The 17643-nt window shown below is 34.6% G+C and overlaps 1 long non-coding RNA gene across 1 annotated transcript in view; it reads right to left on the bottom strand.

Annotated features, from left to right (window-relative positions):
* The window catches only part of LOC145256285 (uncharacterized), a 49659-nt gene extending 32463 nt beyond the window's left edge, over window positions 1-17196 (bottom strand). Inside the window, exons 1-2 of the long non-coding RNA XR_013863957.1 lie at window positions 16460-17196; window positions 1531-4267 (exon numbers count right to left, since the gene is read on the bottom strand). This is a non-coding gene — a long non-coding RNA (uncharacterized LOC145256285). The remainder of the gene's footprint in view (window positions 1-1530; window positions 4268-16459) is intronic.
* Window positions 17197-17643: the final 447 nt, after the last annotated feature.

Here is a 17643-nt window from a genome sequence, read left to right as displayed (position 1 = left end):
GGAACGGGCTTGTCTAAATCCATATTGTTTGTCAGTCAGTAGTTTAGCATCTGTAAGATGATGGACTAGAGCATGGTTAATTATGGTCTCAAATATTTTGGCAAAAAGTGGGAGGAGGCTAATGGGGCGATAATTTGATGGGTCTGTCCTTTCGCCAGAATTCTTGAATACTGGTACAACAGAAGCAGTTTTCCAACAGCCCGGAAAGTAAGCTTCATTAAGACATTTTTTGTAGAGTTTGGAGAGAACTGGAGCTACTTCGGCTGAGCACTTTTTTAATAGCACAGCTGGGATAAGATCAGGTCCACATGCTTTTGAGGTGTCAAGGTTTTTTATGATAGCATGCACCTGAGCAGGGGTGGTTTTCAGATCGTCTAGTGTGGCGTCTGTCCGCATAGGAAAGTCAGGTAGGGGGTGGTTGGAAGGGTCCAGTGTGGAGTTTGAGGCAAACCGACTGGCAAGCATGTTAACCTTGTCGGTTGCTGAGGAGACAACCTCGTGATTGTTGGTTAGTGGGGGAATTGTTGATTGCCCATTATTTACTACACTGTTGTAGATTTTCCAGAAGTCTCGAGTTCCTAGTTTTTGTGCTTCGATGCGCTTTTTAGTGGTTTCCGTAAATTCTCTCTTAGCTGTCGCTATATATATATATATATATATATATATATATATATATATATATATATATATATATATATATATATATATATATATATATATATAAACGATTTTCGACGTATAAGCGTCCGGCACAACAACTAAGTTGCTCGGAAATATGCACAGATGATGTGTTTATAGTGGGGAAGGCTTTGTATTGAACCAATCACACGTTTTGGTATTACTGCTAAGCTTTGTCGGTGCGGATTACTGCCACAGGAGATCGCAGATTTTTACATTAGAGGTTTTATATGTATATATATATATATATATATATATATATATATGCATTACTTTTTGGTAAATGTTTACATTCATAAGGTATATATTTTTTTAAGATTCATTTTCAAGACATCATTCTTATTAGATTTTAATGAATCGATCAGTACGAATTATGAATTTTAAAGCATTAATTTTCGAAAACTCGCTGAGTAACATATGCACATTATTTTTTCTAAATTTTGTAAATCATATATATGTAAAAAAATCATATTAATATTTTATGTGACTCGCTTGTAAATACATTAAGAAAATTTAATTATTTTCTTTTCGCTTAGCTATTATATTAACCGGGTCGGTTGAGTTGTTCAGACTTGAAACACAAACGATGCCTTCAGTTTGTGCTTTGAATTTTGCGACCGACAGAACATGGCAATTGTGCACTAGTGCAAAGGTATAACATTTTGGTTTTCATTTGGGCTATTTGAAGAGTGCACACTAGAGGCCGACAAAACCAACTTGGGGATTTAATCGAAAGTCTCACGACCATAAATGCTGGTTTTTAGATTTAAAAAATCGATTAAAGAAAATTATAATAACAAAAAACACAATTTTAAAAATACAAATTGGAGTTTTTTTATTCAAGTTTTTTACCTTCTCACTTGTGCAGAAGTGTCCAGAGCAGTTATCCATCACACTTATGACCACCGTGTTGGAATAGCTGTCCGGTCTTTTGCACAATTCGAACTCAAGTTCTTTTTAACTTTCAAACCTGAACCCCACAATCTTAAAAAAGATGGGAGAAAAAAATAATTAAATTATATGCATTTACAAACAAACATATCTAGTCGGGTATTACAAAAGTAATCAACAATCCAATTCTACGGAGCATTTTATTTTGATATTAATTTGGTATGTATACAGTAGATCTCCGGGATACGACATTAACGTGAAATCGCCGTATGGAGGGGCCTAAGGAAATTTTATACAGTAAATATTAAAAATTGGTAACAAAATACAGTACAGTATAAAATACACATGTATATAATAATAAAAAACATTATACAAATACCGTAAGGCGGGGGAAATGCTATAACCAGGGACCGAAAAAACAGCGTTTTCCACATCATAACCTAAAAAAAAAAAACGGTTCCAGCAGCATATTCCGGGTTTTTAATATATATATATGGAATACTGGTTTTGCTTCCTCTAGCAATTCGAATCTCGCCTTTATTTTTGTGCAGCATCCAAGCTTTTCGAAGAAACACTTGGGAAAGATGTTTTAAGATCTTTTTTGATTTTGTCGGCTTCGGCCCTTAGGTTTTCGATTTTGTGACAAAAATCACTCATTGGCGGATCCCATAATTCAAATTCCTGAATCCAATCGGTCTCGAATAAGTTCGTTGCTTTCCTTAGAACGAACACTTTTAGCTTTTTTGTCGCTCTTTTTAGTGACACATTAATAACTGGCTCAACCTCAAAATTTATTTTTTCACCAGTTACCGAGCTTGCGACTTTATTCGTCTTTGTTATCGTGGGCTTTCCTATTCCCTTCCACGTGTGAAAATTTATAATTGATAAACCCGATCCTGAATCGAGCTGCAGTTATAACGTGACCGTCTTTAGGAGCGATACTGCTCCCCATTGGGCAGATTAAAATTCCGTAAAAGGCTTCTTTTTGAACAGTATAACTCCATTAATAGTTTGACTGCCTCATCAAACGACGATTCGTTGGTTTTTCTTGGTAAAATAAAATCCACGAATTTATTATGTTCGGATGTACCTAACTTCCGTAGCAATAAACAAACCTTCTTTTGATCCGTCCATGCACTGCAATCAATTTTTTAAAAAAAGTCTTCAAATCTTCTGAAATATGCATCAAACGTTAGGTCATCCTTAGGAGCATAGTGAGATGTATCAATAGCTGACCAGATCGCATTTTGGGGAAAAGGCGTGCTGGTTCCTTTTCCGCTGTCCTTATTCACTAAAACTTGCGTTATCAAATTCATTTTTTATCTAGTTGGTTTTGTTGCGCTAAATGCAATTTTTTCAATTCCAATATTCGTTCGTCCATTTCGTTCCTTTCTCTTTCTTGTTTTTCCTCGAAGAATTTCATTAAATCTAATTGCTTTTCCAATATTTGTTTGTTCATTTCTTTCTTTGTTTTTCCTTGTTTTTCTTCGAGATGTTTCATCAAATCTAACTGTTTACCTTCGTTTTGCTTTTGTATTGCCAGTTGTTTCTCTTTTATTGTCAATTGCTCTTCTTTGAACCTTTTTTTAAGTTCTACTTGCTGACTTTGTTGGAATTTCACCATTTCCAAAATCTGTTTTGCAAAATCGTCCATTTTTTGGACAGTATGGAATTACTTAATATGAGAAAATGAGTTTTTTTTTCATAAACAACCCAATTCGTTAATTTACTTTTCTTATTTCCAACTCAATTTTCGTGCACTGGGTTCAATTCCTTGTTGATCCTACACATTTTTTCTTTTCTTTTTCTTAAAAAGAAAAAGTTACTTATCTGTGAAAGAGAGTTTAAAGCATTTATGTAATATTGGCTATTTTTTTTTGATTTCTGTGCGAAAAAGAATGTTCTTTTTTCGTTAACACTTTATTTGTCGTGCTTAGCGAAATCATTTTTTCTTCTTCGACGTGCAGTCTCATCATCCAGTGAAAAATTAAAATTCGACGTTTTTTTGTGAAAACTCGCTTTAGCCAATAAAATAAAATATATCATTTACTTTTGCAGGAGTTTTTGTCTTTTCCCAACGCTAATGCCTTTTAATTATACGGCGTATTAGCAAGACATGCTTTTTAGAACGACAAAGTCTTTTTTCAAGATTACTTTTTTATAGGGATGGAAAAGGGTTTTTTTGTACTTACTGAAAAATTGGTTTCGTTAATTCAGTATTTATAATTCTCCACACAATTCATCTTATGAGTTGTGTTTCACCTCGTAGTTTACGTTTTTAGTAGCTATTTTAACAAGATAAGGCTTTTTGACGATGTATTTGTATAATCTTTTGTTCGGCAAGAATTGTTGTCCTTTTACCAAAGTGTTCTTTATTCCATGTTTGTGGATTTTTACGCTCGAATGTTGATTTTTGTCCCAACGTTGTCAAGTAGTTTTTCCCGTTCTTCACCGAACTTTTAAAAAATAAATACTCTAGAAGGTTCAAATTTCCTCCGAGTGTAGGAAAAAATATTTCGAATATCCGCGTGTGTTCTTTTTTTCTTGCATCCTTTTGGTTGCCAAATGCTGTCTTCCAATGACTGTTTTTAGAGTGAATTCGTTGCCCGAATAACGTCATTCAGTTGTTAGCAATTATTGTAAATTGATTCGGGAAGTTCTTGAATCGTCCTCGTCAGCCAGTTGTTGTAGACCCGTGCTGGGGGTTACAAATGAAAGAAAGCACAAGTAGTGTAAAGTGTATAAAATATAACATGTATTTATCATAAAGAAGACAGGAACCACTAAAGTGGTATGAGAGTAACGTGTTCGTAGCATGCGGTTAAACATGGTATGAATGTCTCTATTTAGTCTCTGAGACCAGTGGTATTCATAGGACTGGTTGATTCCACTTAGTTCCCAAATAGGGGTGATTTTTACCCCACAACAATTCTAGAAATAATTAAATAATTGTAACATGACAATTAGGTAGATCATATTGCTTATTGTTGGAATTGACCAAAAATATACATAGTTATCCTTGTTTTTTAATTAAAATTAATTTTTCTGCTGTTGGATTTCGTTACAATAATCGGCCCACTTGTACAATGAACACTCCTCATGTATATTTTTTTCATTTTCATTTTTTGTTTTCAATTTTTTAGCAGACTATGAGTGATTAGGAATTGATCGTTTAGAGTATCCAAAACAAAATGCAAAAAGTTACATTTTTAAAGATTTCTCAGTTTTTAATAGAAAGTTCTTATAAATGGATTCCCCTTATTTGAAACACACAACGCAAACACGAAATCGAATTATTGCCCGTGTGTTTGTGTTTCTTTTTGTATTTTTCAATATTTTCAGAATGAATCTATTTGATTCTGCAAAAAATAAAAAGATGCTAAAAATTCAATATTTAAAGATTTTTAGGGGTCGCTCAAATTCTCATACAACGGAAGTAGAAGCAGAGGTTTGTCGTGTTTTCACGATTAAACTTTTCATAACTTAGTGATTTAATGTTATCTTTTAAGTAAAAACTAGTTGTTAGGATGTAAATCCACGAACTCATTTCAATCTAAATAATATAGATGATTAACATAGGAATTAGCCACAAGTAGTAAAATTGTCCCCAAACAATGACAAACAATTAAACAGACTCTTCAATAAATTGGTTTCGTGTATCTGTCAAGTAGTTCCAATATGGGGATTAGATTTACCAGGAGATTCTATTAGAAACTGAGCACCTCCAAAAGTCATTAAATATATATTTTGGCATCTTTTCATTAGGTTAGGAAAACTGAAAATAAATAAATAAATAAATAAATAAATAAAAATATAAGGAGTGTTTGCATTGTACGGATAAGCTTCTTATTGATTAAATTTTTAACGGTTTTTATGTAAAATTAAATACTTACTTTCTGAACATAATTTATTTTTTAAAAAAGGATAATTGTGCATTTTGTGAAACAAACTATCTCAGCATTAGCTCGGCTTTGGCTGGAACATAATGTCGACAACCGGATTATTCCGAGCAAGAACTCAGGTTTAGTTGTTGTCTGACGTAGCACGTCGATCAACTAATCAGAAGACGCCACACTGAATTACTATGATTTTATTATAAAAGTTAAAAAAAAAAAATCTTTGACCCTGGTTTTAAAATATTTCTTTAAAATTATTTCACCCACCAAAAATTCATTGTTGCTTTTTCTAATCTTTTGTGACAGTTATTATATAAAATTGAATAATAGAAGACCAAATTACGGTAGGTAGTTATTTTGTTTTTGGTTTCTAGATTTTTACATTTATCCATTTTGCTATTTTCTTTTACGTAGCGTTGTTATGATTTATCGGCGACGCTCGGAATAATTCGGTTGTTAAAAAAAAAGTGACAGGAACACAGTGTGATCTAAAACATTGATGAATTGCTGGCCTCAAGAAACGTCGACTTCGAAAGAAAAATGTTAACATTCTAATATTTTTTACATTAAGTATATAAAAGCACGCATGCATAAGACTAAAATGTTATCGCAAAATTTCAAAGCAATCGTTAAATTGTTTTGTTTTTCAATTACTAACATATAAACAATTAAATTTATATATATATATATATATATATATATATATATAATTATATAGCTGAGTTTTGCTCGCCCTGAAACTGATATTAAAACCCTATTTTTTCTATATAAAAAAATTGAAACAAACTTCTTAATATACTATGTCATGGATATGCGACCGACTGCATGAAGGTTAAGTAATTTGCATATTATTTAAAAAAAAGGAGCGTTTCCTAGTTATTATTGATTTTTTTATGGTTTCCTATATGATTATTGGTTTCATTTTACTAATACACAGAATTTTATTTATGCATAGTTTCTATATTTTACATAGTTGCTTAGAATTTAATATGGAAGCTTTTTAGCACAAAGATATATGTATATATATATATATATATATATATATATATAGCTTTCATAAAAGTTGTATCGCCTGAAGCAATCTCTAGTAACTAGTAACTAGCTAACCGAAACATGCTAATGAATGTGTAGCGACATATGTAAATGCAAATAGAAAGTATATATATATATATATATATATACATGAGAATACATGTTATATAATTCTGTAAACATAAATTTCAAATAAAAATTAGTATCACTATTTATAAACGGATACCAAGCAGTTAAAGACAACTCAATATGCGATATAGAGCAATAATATCTATGAAAATTTTGAAATAAATTATGCATAATTACAACACAATTTATTGTTTGACAAAGAAGCACAGATAATGATTAATCTTTTCCTTAAAGCATGAATTTTAAATAAATGGCTTATCTCATTAGAAGAAATTTTCTTAGCTGCATAGATCTGGGTAAATTATTAATTTTGCTTTTTAGCACATTGATTTAAAATGTAAAATGAGGTGATAGTATAAAAAATGATGCCCAAAATTGGAATAAGGAATATACTGGAACCGTTATAAAATACAAAGAATCGTGATATACTCTGAAATGAATTGTGGTTTTATATTAGCATATTTTGAGTCATGGTAATCTATCACTTCCGAATTGGTAGAATCTTTTCTAAAGTCTTTCAAATAATCCGATACCCATGCAGGATAAACGTTGAGGTGAATTAAATGAAAAGTGCAATTGTAGTCGATAAGTTTATCCTATTATTAATTTATATTAAGTTGATTTATAATTTTCTATGTTTAAGTTTCTAAAGGTATAAAATTATATAAACTAAGGGTGCTAAACATTTTCAAATGCTCCCCTCGGCGTTTTATGATATATGAAGTCTAATTTTCTCTAAATTGTATCTAGGTCATGAAGCAATTTGATCGCATCTAATAAAGTTTAAGTTTTAAAAGCGGGGTATGGATAATTTTGACATAAGAAAAATATTAGAATCTCTCTGATGTAGGTTATACAGCTAGGGAAGAGAATTGGTACTTGCTATGATTAAAAAGGTATACAGGTCAAACGTTTGGAGGTAGGGGTACATAAAAGGCCTCATTTTTTCTGAATTAATGAAAAGCATATAACCACATAAGACGAAAGAAATGTATTTGGTTCAATCACAATTTTAGCTGTAACGTTATGACTAACATATCTAAAGTATTTCTTAAAGTTGTGGAAAATTTCTTCAAATATCCACATAGATATAGCACCTAATTAAATTACAATTGAATCAAAATATTCAACTATGCTTAACTTGGCAAAGACAAAAATAATAAGAAAATTAAAACCACTTAAACAACCCTAGCTCATTTATCTCCTAAAACAAATTGTAACTGTCAAAACAAATATAACTGCTCGCTAAACAATGATTGCATCCATAAAGATATATTCTTGCACAATGATCCAACAACCAGCATATAATACTTATCCGATGAGCATAACATTCAAAATATTGACAATTTAACCACACAAAATCAACACAATTCTTCAACTAACCATAAGACTAATCGGTCTAATAACTCTAATAATAGTGATCTCCAAGACGTCCCACTGACCACTAACAATGTAAGTTTAGACAAAAGAACTTTAAATAACACCAATCAAAACCATTCTAACACGAATAGCAACCTCATTCCTTACCTCAGTAGAGCTTTCCACACTAATAATTGAGCTTACGCGCATAGCAAATCCCACCATTATATTGACGCCACATCGACATTAATGAATGTAAGACTCTCAAACCATTTGCAGTTATGTAATAATAAAACACCAATAATAATAATAATAATAATAATAATAATAATAATGATAATAATAATAATAATAATAATAATAATAATAATACTCTAACAACCTTAATCATAAAACTAAAATACCTTTGTATGTACCTTTCTCAATAAAATACCGAGAAAAGAAAAATCGTACAACCCATGCTCTAAATTCTGTCATTTTTGCATCTCAGAAGAAGTTGGGATAATTATATTCCCTCAAGAGGAAAATGTAATTAATTAAAAAAATAAACTAATTTTACAATGCAAATATATAAAGAAATTCAAATACAACCAATTTAAAATCACGTAGTTAGGTATACTGCGTATAACTTGACTCTCTATATTATGTATAATTATATTGCCCATACATATCATACTACTTTTATCTAAAATTAAATAACATTTTTCCGATATCCAAACTCCACAGGGTCTAAAACTTGACGTTTTAATAGTAATGTTCAGCTGTCTCTTTTCTAAATACTAACATTAAAAGCTTCACAAGTGATTTTAACGGGCGAAGAATTATCTTTCACCAACCCCCACATAATCCAACGTTTGATTAGTTTGAACTCATTACTACAATACTAAAAACCTCAGCAGACCACAAAACTCTCTAGATAACTCACTTTAGAACCTCACTTTTAACACACATCGTAGTAGATAATAACTTATAGACAACCATTTTAGTAAATCTCGTGTCCTATAGAAAGGCCTCAGGTATAATTGCCACCAATCATATGCTTTCCAATTTAACAGCAACCACAACATAAAACACTTCATTATAATAATAATAATAATAATAATAATTATTATTATTATTATTATTATTATTATTATTATTATTAGAATTATGATATCATCATATTTTTATATTTATAATTTTTATTGTAACAGCTTGTCTGCACGTGTCCTTCCATAAACCCACCTTAACAATGAATAAATAAATTCAAAATCATTCTAGTCTTAAAAAATACTAACTTTGTTATTTCTTCTCTTTTAAATTTCTCATTTGATTTTGTAATTATGTGTATTTTAATTTATATGCATTTGTCTTGTTTTCTCTGGTTAGCTTTTTAAATTCACCCCAAGCAAATCTCAACCACGTTTCTCTTCCAGCTTAAATAATTCCACGCTCTGTACTAAGGCTAGAGTTAAAATAGCATTAGGCAGGATAAATTTTCCGAAATTAGCACAAACGTGGATTTATTTTTTCTACCATAGAAGTGAGAAGAACTTTATTTAAGTAATATACTTAATATCTACGATTACCATATGCTCGCTTGTATTGATCAAGAGGCCTCGTTGGTATCTCTACCAAACCTCTGGATATAGCTTGTAATTAACTGTTACTATAATTGTAACTGAAATCTACAGTGATATTAGCTTCGGCACTAGGACTTTTTTCTGAATAGATACGATGTTTTGTCCCCAACCTTAATGACTGCCTAAAAATATGAATTCCAAATCACGACGAAATAATTGTTTCTCTTTACCTCCAAGACGACTGCCTATGTCTAACCTGCATGCAAAATAGGGGAAAAGAAAGATTTTATTCCTTTCTCCCAAGCTAAAACAATACTGTAACTCTAAATCCAAATGAAACTTTATTGTATTCTGTAAGTTAATAATCCCGATCCTTAAAAGCTAACAATCTGCCCCCACTCTAGCTGCCAATAAAACCCTACATTATACATACACCTTAGTAGTGGAATCCTTAGTTCAAGCTCATAACTTTCACATGCGAACTGCCTAACAGTCATCACTAAACATCTATACATTTCTACCTCTGACATGCTTTAGAGTTCACTCTTATCCAGTTTGGTACTTACCAGCCAACGTATGCACTCGGATGCAAAGCGATCTTCATTACATAACAACTACCTCTTCCTAGATGGTTTTGCAACAAACAATACTAAACCAAATCCGATAATCCCTGTCATGCAAAACGCTCGATGACTCTTAAATGAAAACTGAAATTATCTCCCCTCAATAGTTGAAACACTAACACAACTTCTATCTATTTGTATCTACTGAAAACTTGCCCAAATATCTAATTACTTAATTATACATACGGAATACGCCATGACAAAATGTACCTCCAGTCACACCCTGAGTGTACTGCACCTACACCTTAACCTTCGTAAATCTAAATATACAGTGACTGGGCAAAATTCTTAGCTCAATTCCTAATACCTACTCAAACTATAACGTTATCCTGAAACTAAACTAACATGAAGTTAAAATAAAAATGGAAAAACCTAAAGGTAAAAGTCTTAATCCGCACTAACACTTTTCTAACAAGCCTCCCCACAAAACTGCTTCCACTGCACGCCCCTAAATCACTTTGAGGAGTGTAACTATTCATTAGATATATAACCTCTAAAAACTAACCCTGTAACATTAATTAACCACGCGGGGTCCCAGAAATACCTGGATTAGGACCCAGGCGCGGAGCAAACACTCTCAGGGCTGATGGACCCAGTAGATCTTCCTAGATCACCCGTCTAGGAGAAGGAAAACTCTGAAACTAAACAAAAGGGGAGGGAGGCCTCTCCAGTCTTGGATGATAACCTTCCTAGAGCTGGTGACTCAAACAAATTACCGGTCTGCAAACCTAAATTGCTTAAGGAGTAGATAGGCTCTGTCTATCGCCGGCTTCCATATTCCTTCTTTGCCTATTAGTCAGGCGCAGAGACGCTATCACAAGTGAATCGACAAAACACTTAGTGGTAGATCTTGTCTCTTGTCTAGGGCAATGAGTGCCGTTCCCCCACTCCCGACACATCCCACCGCACAAAACTGGGCACTTGGGAGTGCTTGAGTACCACACATGTCTGTGCAATTAGATTGGGGTGATCTTCTTCTGATGGGCTGAGGGTACCGGATTGACAGTTCCTGGCTGCTGTTTCCGACTGGTAGTACAGGGGGCCTAACTCTTTGGTAGCGCTTAGTGCGGCTGCTCCATCAACAGTTGTATAATATCGGGATGTTTGTAGTGCCATGTCGCGCATGGAAAGGGTCCCTACACTCATCCCCGATGGGCTTTCCTGAGGCTACAGTCCTAGTTGAAAAAAGGTAAGCTAATGGTCTACTTGTGTTGCATGTCTGATACCCTGCATAACCTCTTGTTCAGCTCCCCCTAAACTAACTGAAACTCTTTAAAAACATGATGACAGTAAAATAAAAAATAAGCTTAAACCAGGCCTAGGGACAAACAAATCCAACTTGCCTACTCCCTTGAGGCTTGCATTCACTAACATCCGTGGGCTTAGAACTAATTTAGCTGACGTTGAAGCATTTCTCCTAACAAATACCCCGGATATCTTAGCGAGACTAACCTACACTCCTCCGTCCCCTCTAACTACTTTAACATTCCTGGCTATCTCCCACTCTGTCGTAAGGATTCTGACGGATGTATGCACGGACTTGGAGCCTACATTCGTAACACCCTCCCCCTGACTAGAGAAACAAACCTAGAAACGGACGATTAAGCCTTTATGTGCTTTAGACTAAACATACAACATAACATTAGCTACTTTTATTTTCTCTACGGCTCTCCCTCGACCCAGGACTGCACCATAATAAACAAAGTCTCTGACAACATAGACACACCACTCTCCTTCGACACTAGCGCACAAGTACATGTATTTGGTGACTTTAATGTTCACCACAAAAACTGGCTTGAATTCTCTACTCACACAGATGCAGCATGCAGCTCAACACATAGTTTCACTATAGCTCACTCCCTATCACAAATGGTTACGTTTCCAACCCGTTTCCCTGACCAGCAAGAACAACACGCATCACTTCTAGATCTGTTTCTGACTACAGTTCCCGAGGATTGTATAACAAATGCTGACAGCCCACTCGGGAACGCTGACCATGCAGTGATAATGGTAGAAATCGCCCTAAATTCTAGACCCAAAACTGAAGAGCCAGTCCTCAAAAGAACGAGATATAATAAAAAGGCTGACTGGGAAGCCATCAGAGATTTTATCAGAGATGTCCCATGGGGAAATATTTTTTTCTCTTCCTGCTGAACAGTGCGCAAATGAGACCACTGAATGGTTCAAAACAGCAATTGAAGCACATGTTCCCATGCGGAAATTTTATAGCAAGCCCCACTATCTCCAATGATTTACTTCGACTTGCGCAACTGCTATTGCTCAAAGGCAGCATGCAATACCGCAGATTTAACCGAAATAAGTCCAGTTCAAACAAACAGAAGTATATAGAAGCTAGAAGTAACGTTAAGAAAGAAATAGCGACAACTAAGAGAGAATTTACTGAAACCACTAAAAAACTCATCGAAGCACAAAAATTAGGAAATCGTGACTTCTGGAAAATCAACAACAGTGTAGTCAATAATGGGCAATTAACAATTCCCCCACTAACCAAAAATCACGACGTTGTTTGCTCAGCAACCGACAACGCTAATATGCTTGCCAGCAGGTTTGCCTCGAGCTCCACACTGGACCCTTCCAACCACCCCCTGCCTGACTTTCCTTTGCGGACAGACGCCACGCTAGACGATCTAAAAATCACCCCTGCTCAGGTACACGCTATCATAAAAAACCTTGACACTTCAAAGGCATGTGGACCTGATCTCATCCCAGCTGTGCTATTAAAAAGTGCTCAGCCGAAGTAGCTCCAGTTGTCTCCAAACTCTACAACAAATGCCTTAATGAATCATGCTTTCCGGGCTGTTGGAAAACTGCTTCTGTGGTACCAGTATTCAAGAATTCTGGCGAAAGAACTGACCCATCAAACTATCGCCCGATTAGCCTCCTCCCACTTTTCGCCAAAATATTTGAGACCATAATTAACCATGCTCTAGTCCGGCACCTTGCAGATGCTAAACTTCTGACTGACAAACAATATGGATTTAGAAAAGCGTGTTCCACAGCTGACATCCTCACTGTAATCTTTGAACGTATATACCATTCACTGGACAAAGCGGGGGAGGGAAGAGCGGTAACTCTAGATATATCTAAGGCTATGGCTATGGCAGGGTATGGCATGAGGGTCTCCTCAGGAAAATTAAATCATATGGTATCACTGGAAGAATACTTAACATAATTATATCCTTAATAAGAGAAAAATCCTTAATAAGAGAAAAATCCAGGTTGTCCTTTACGGTCGTACATCTAAACAGTGTGATATAAATGCGGGAGTGCCTCAGGGGTCTATCCTTGGACCTCTATTGTTCCTAATATTTATTAATGACCTCCCCGACAAAACTGCCTCTGAGATGGGTATATATGCTGATAACACCACACTCTATAACAGGCATGACAGGAAAACAAATGAACACATAACTAAAGAAATGGCAAAAACACTAGAGGATGACCTCCAATCTGTAGTGAAATAGGGACATAAATGGATGGTCACATTCAATGCTGCCAAAACTAAACTGGTTTCCTTCAATTACAAGTAACCTTCTCTGCCACCAATAGCAATGGCCAGTGACTCCCTGTCTGAGAGTACATCTTTCAAACTGCTTGGCCTAACGTTCACAGGAAACATGAGTTGGAACAGTTATATTGAAAACATTGGCAGGGCCGCTGCGAAAAAGGTAGGCTCTCTCTACTGTGCTAGAAAACTACTGACACCTGAAAATATCCTGTACCTCTATAAGGCCACCATTCGCCCATGTATGGAGTATTGTTGTCACATTTGGGCTGGTGCATCTACTGCTAGTCTCTCGCTCCTAAACAAGGTTCAAAAGAGAGTCGACAATCTGATAGGCCCTGAAATGGCATGTAAGCTTCAGCCTCTGTCCCATCGACGAAACGTTGCATCCCTCTGCCTGTTCTACAAGTATTTTAATGGTGAATGCTCTGACGAACTGCAGACACTTGTGCCCCCACGGCGTAGACACCCTCGACAAACCCGATAGGCAGCTAAATCTCACCCCCACACAGTACAGATCTCTAGATGTAAAAGATCTTTCTACTCCAGTAGTTTATTCCCCAGAACCGCTAGACTCTGGAATTCCATTCAGGGTCCCTGCTTCCCTAACTGTACTGACATGCTGAAATTCAAGTGTAACGTGAACCAACATCTTGCTGCTTAAATCCCAACATAGTGCCCCAGTAGTTGCTGCCCCTGATAGTAGCCCCCTACACCAAAGTGGCAATGCGCCTTGTTTGGGGTGAAAATGTAATTAAAAAAAAATCTTGAAAATCTTGGATACTGAAAACCCCCACATTGATAACATTTAAAATAAAAATAAATTAGGAGTTATCCAATTGACTTTTGTCTCCTCCTATCCAAATCCTGAAATATAATCATAGAATACGACCCACATGTAAACTTATGTTAATCAAATAACATTTAATTTTACTTTTAATCATGAAATTCAATATGAAATACGATAATTAAATAATTAAAAATAAATTAAATTAGTAATACTATTTTAATATAAACATTGGCCGATTAAACTAGGATGCCAAAATTATGGAAAACTACGTAGGTAAAATTATCTACGTACTGAAGTGCTTCAAATTATCTAAAATACGAACACATCCAAGGAATAAATTAACACATCTGCTTACGCTTTTCAGAATCTTACAGCGTAATTCCTATCATAGAGATGCACGCTGCCCTTACGCCCCTTTAACATATCCAAACCTCAGTTTATACGAGCTTTTATGTACCCCTATCTCCACCCGTTATATATGTAGACTTTTTTTTATCATAGAAAGTACTATTTACCTTCCCTGGCTTTAAAACCTACATCAGAAAGATTATAATATTTATTCTTATACCAACATTGCCCGTCCTTTCCATTAAAAATTAAAACTTCACTGGATAAAATCAAATTGGTTCATGACGTAGATACTACTTAGAGAAGATTAAATTTCATTTATCATAAAATGCTGAGGTGAGCATTTAAAAATCTCGAACATTTTACTTTATACAATCTTATAATATATTTATCTTTATGAACTTCAACATAGAAAAAATATGCATCAACTTAATATAAATTAATAACAGAATAAACTTATCGACTACAATTGCACAAAATACTACTTCTCGATTCATTCACCCCAACGTTTTTCCTGCAAGGATTTTAAAAAGATTCCGCTACCTTGGAAGTGATCGATTACCAAATATGAAGTCATGTAACTTAAAATATGCTAATATAAAACCACAATCTATTTTGGAATATATCACTATTCATTATATTTTATAACGGGTCCAGTATATTCCTTATTCCAAGTTTGTGCATCATTTTTATGCTATCACCTACATTTTAAATTTTCCACCTATGTGCTAAAAAGCAAAATTTATAATTTACGTATATCTATGTAGCTAAGAAAATTTCTTCTAATGAGATAAGCCATTTATTAAAAATTAATGGGTTGAGGAAAACTTCTTTGTCAAACAATAAATTTTGTTGTAATTATATATAATTTATCCCAAAAATTATATATATATATATATATATATATATATATATATATATATATATATATATATATATATATATATATAGTGTATTTGGACCGGTAGCACACTTTGATTATATTTTTGGCCGATAACATAGCTGAAAAATGTCTTGAATTCAAAAATAAATAATTGGACGTTGTCTAGCCTAAGCCTACTATACTTGTTTTTCTACGCGTGGGCTCATTAAAAGGTTGCATAACGTTACTTAATTAAAATGTTTATTAATGTTATTTAATTAGTGCCTGCGGTAAATAAAAGTTTTAACAGCGTTATTTTGCAGTTTTTGTACTCGTATGGATTTAGATCATACGCTAAGGCTATATGTTTTAATTTTTGCTAAATTCTTTTTTTGTTACTTTTAAAATCAGTACTATATAGTATTTATAATTGAATACGCAGTATAGAATGTGTCTATAATAATAAACACGAAATCCGCATGAATTAAATAAAATAATATTTAAGCGCATATTATGACCGAGCAACGCCGAGTGGCATGTTAGTATATATATATATATATATATATATATATATATATATATATATGTGTGTGTGTGTGTGTGTGTGTGTGTGTGTGTGTGTGTGTGTGTGTGTGAACATTAATTAAAACGAAAAATGACAAGCAAATATTATGAAATGATTGAATTAACAGTGCCATATGAGAACAAGATTGATGAGACCCATGTCTACAAGTCTGAAAAGTCTTCTACTCTAGCCACATACCTGAGAGATGCTGGATTCAGCGCCAGTGTGTTCGCAGTTGAAGTGGGCGCAAGGGGATGTGTAGGCTCGTCTGCCTACAATCTTATGAAACAGCTGTCCGTCCCAAGGAAGAGTCGAAACAGAGAACTGAAAGCAATGAGTGAAGTAGCGGAGACAAGGCTCCTGCTGGATCTGGTCGAGGAAGAATAAAAATCAACGTCATATATCTTAATTTCCCTAATTCCACGGTAGTTAAGTCATCCATCTACGACACTGAAGCATCTGAAAAAAAAACATGGCAGCAGAGAAACATCCGAGAGTCATGACCTGAATATGGTCCACCCCTAGAGTATAAAGAGTTAATGGTCAAAACACTTAAGTGAAGGGGTTTTCTCCTCTGAGGATTCTCTTTGCCGTTTTAGCGCTTCATCCGAGTTTTCTTCCACTGATAACACGGGGTGGAGGATGTGCAATTTAGATTAATTATCTAAAAGATCGGTGATTACTTTAAGCTAGTATATTTGCACAAATAAAGTTGGTGTTATGCTGTACAAAGTGAGTGCTTAAAGTGTTACATAAAGAGGAGATTGTTTGAATGGAAAATTTGCCCCTGAAAGGTCAGAGGTGACCCGAGATGAAAGTCACAAAGCTACGTGACCTTCATGCGAATGTTCCCATTTACTCGCTTCCACACGCTTGCTTGGACACAAGGTCGGTTTTAATGTAAAGAACACCCAGCTCCCCCAAAAGGTTGCGAGACCAGCTCCCCCCAAAAGTAGCGAGACTAACTCCAGGTGTGTTTGCCTATCTTTTTCTCTTACACGTGTACGACAGTAATTTGTCACTTTGACGCTTTCTATTACTTTTTTTTAAATAATCCCTTTTTGTAAAACAACATCGCGTACTAATGATTTGATATTAGCCGACAAGCCAGAACCTTGTTTTACGAAGAAGACAGCACAAGTTTCTAACGGTTTATACACGCATCGGTAAGTGAAAATATAACGCGAGTAGCCACAGAAATATGAAGGACTTCGCCCTGCGAATTCGTGGGAACTGGAAGCGGGCGAACATGAAGTCACTTTTCTCGGCCTGACAGAATTGCTGGAATAACATAAAGAAGCTTGAATGAGACAATATTTCGTTCCAGATGGTGTAACACATCTTCAAATACTTAAACCATGCGCTCAAAAAGTACTTGGGCC

Source organism: Euprymna scolopes, chromosome 3, assembly GCF_053919585.1.
Source record: "Euprymna scolopes isolate OS-2025 chromosome 3, ASM5391958v1, whole genome shotgun sequence".
Classification (NCBI taxonomy): domain Eukaryota; kingdom Metazoa; phylum Mollusca; class Cephalopoda; order Sepiida; family Sepiolidae; genus Euprymna; species Euprymna scolopes.
This window is presented reverse-complemented; position numbering and strand designations above follow the sequence as displayed.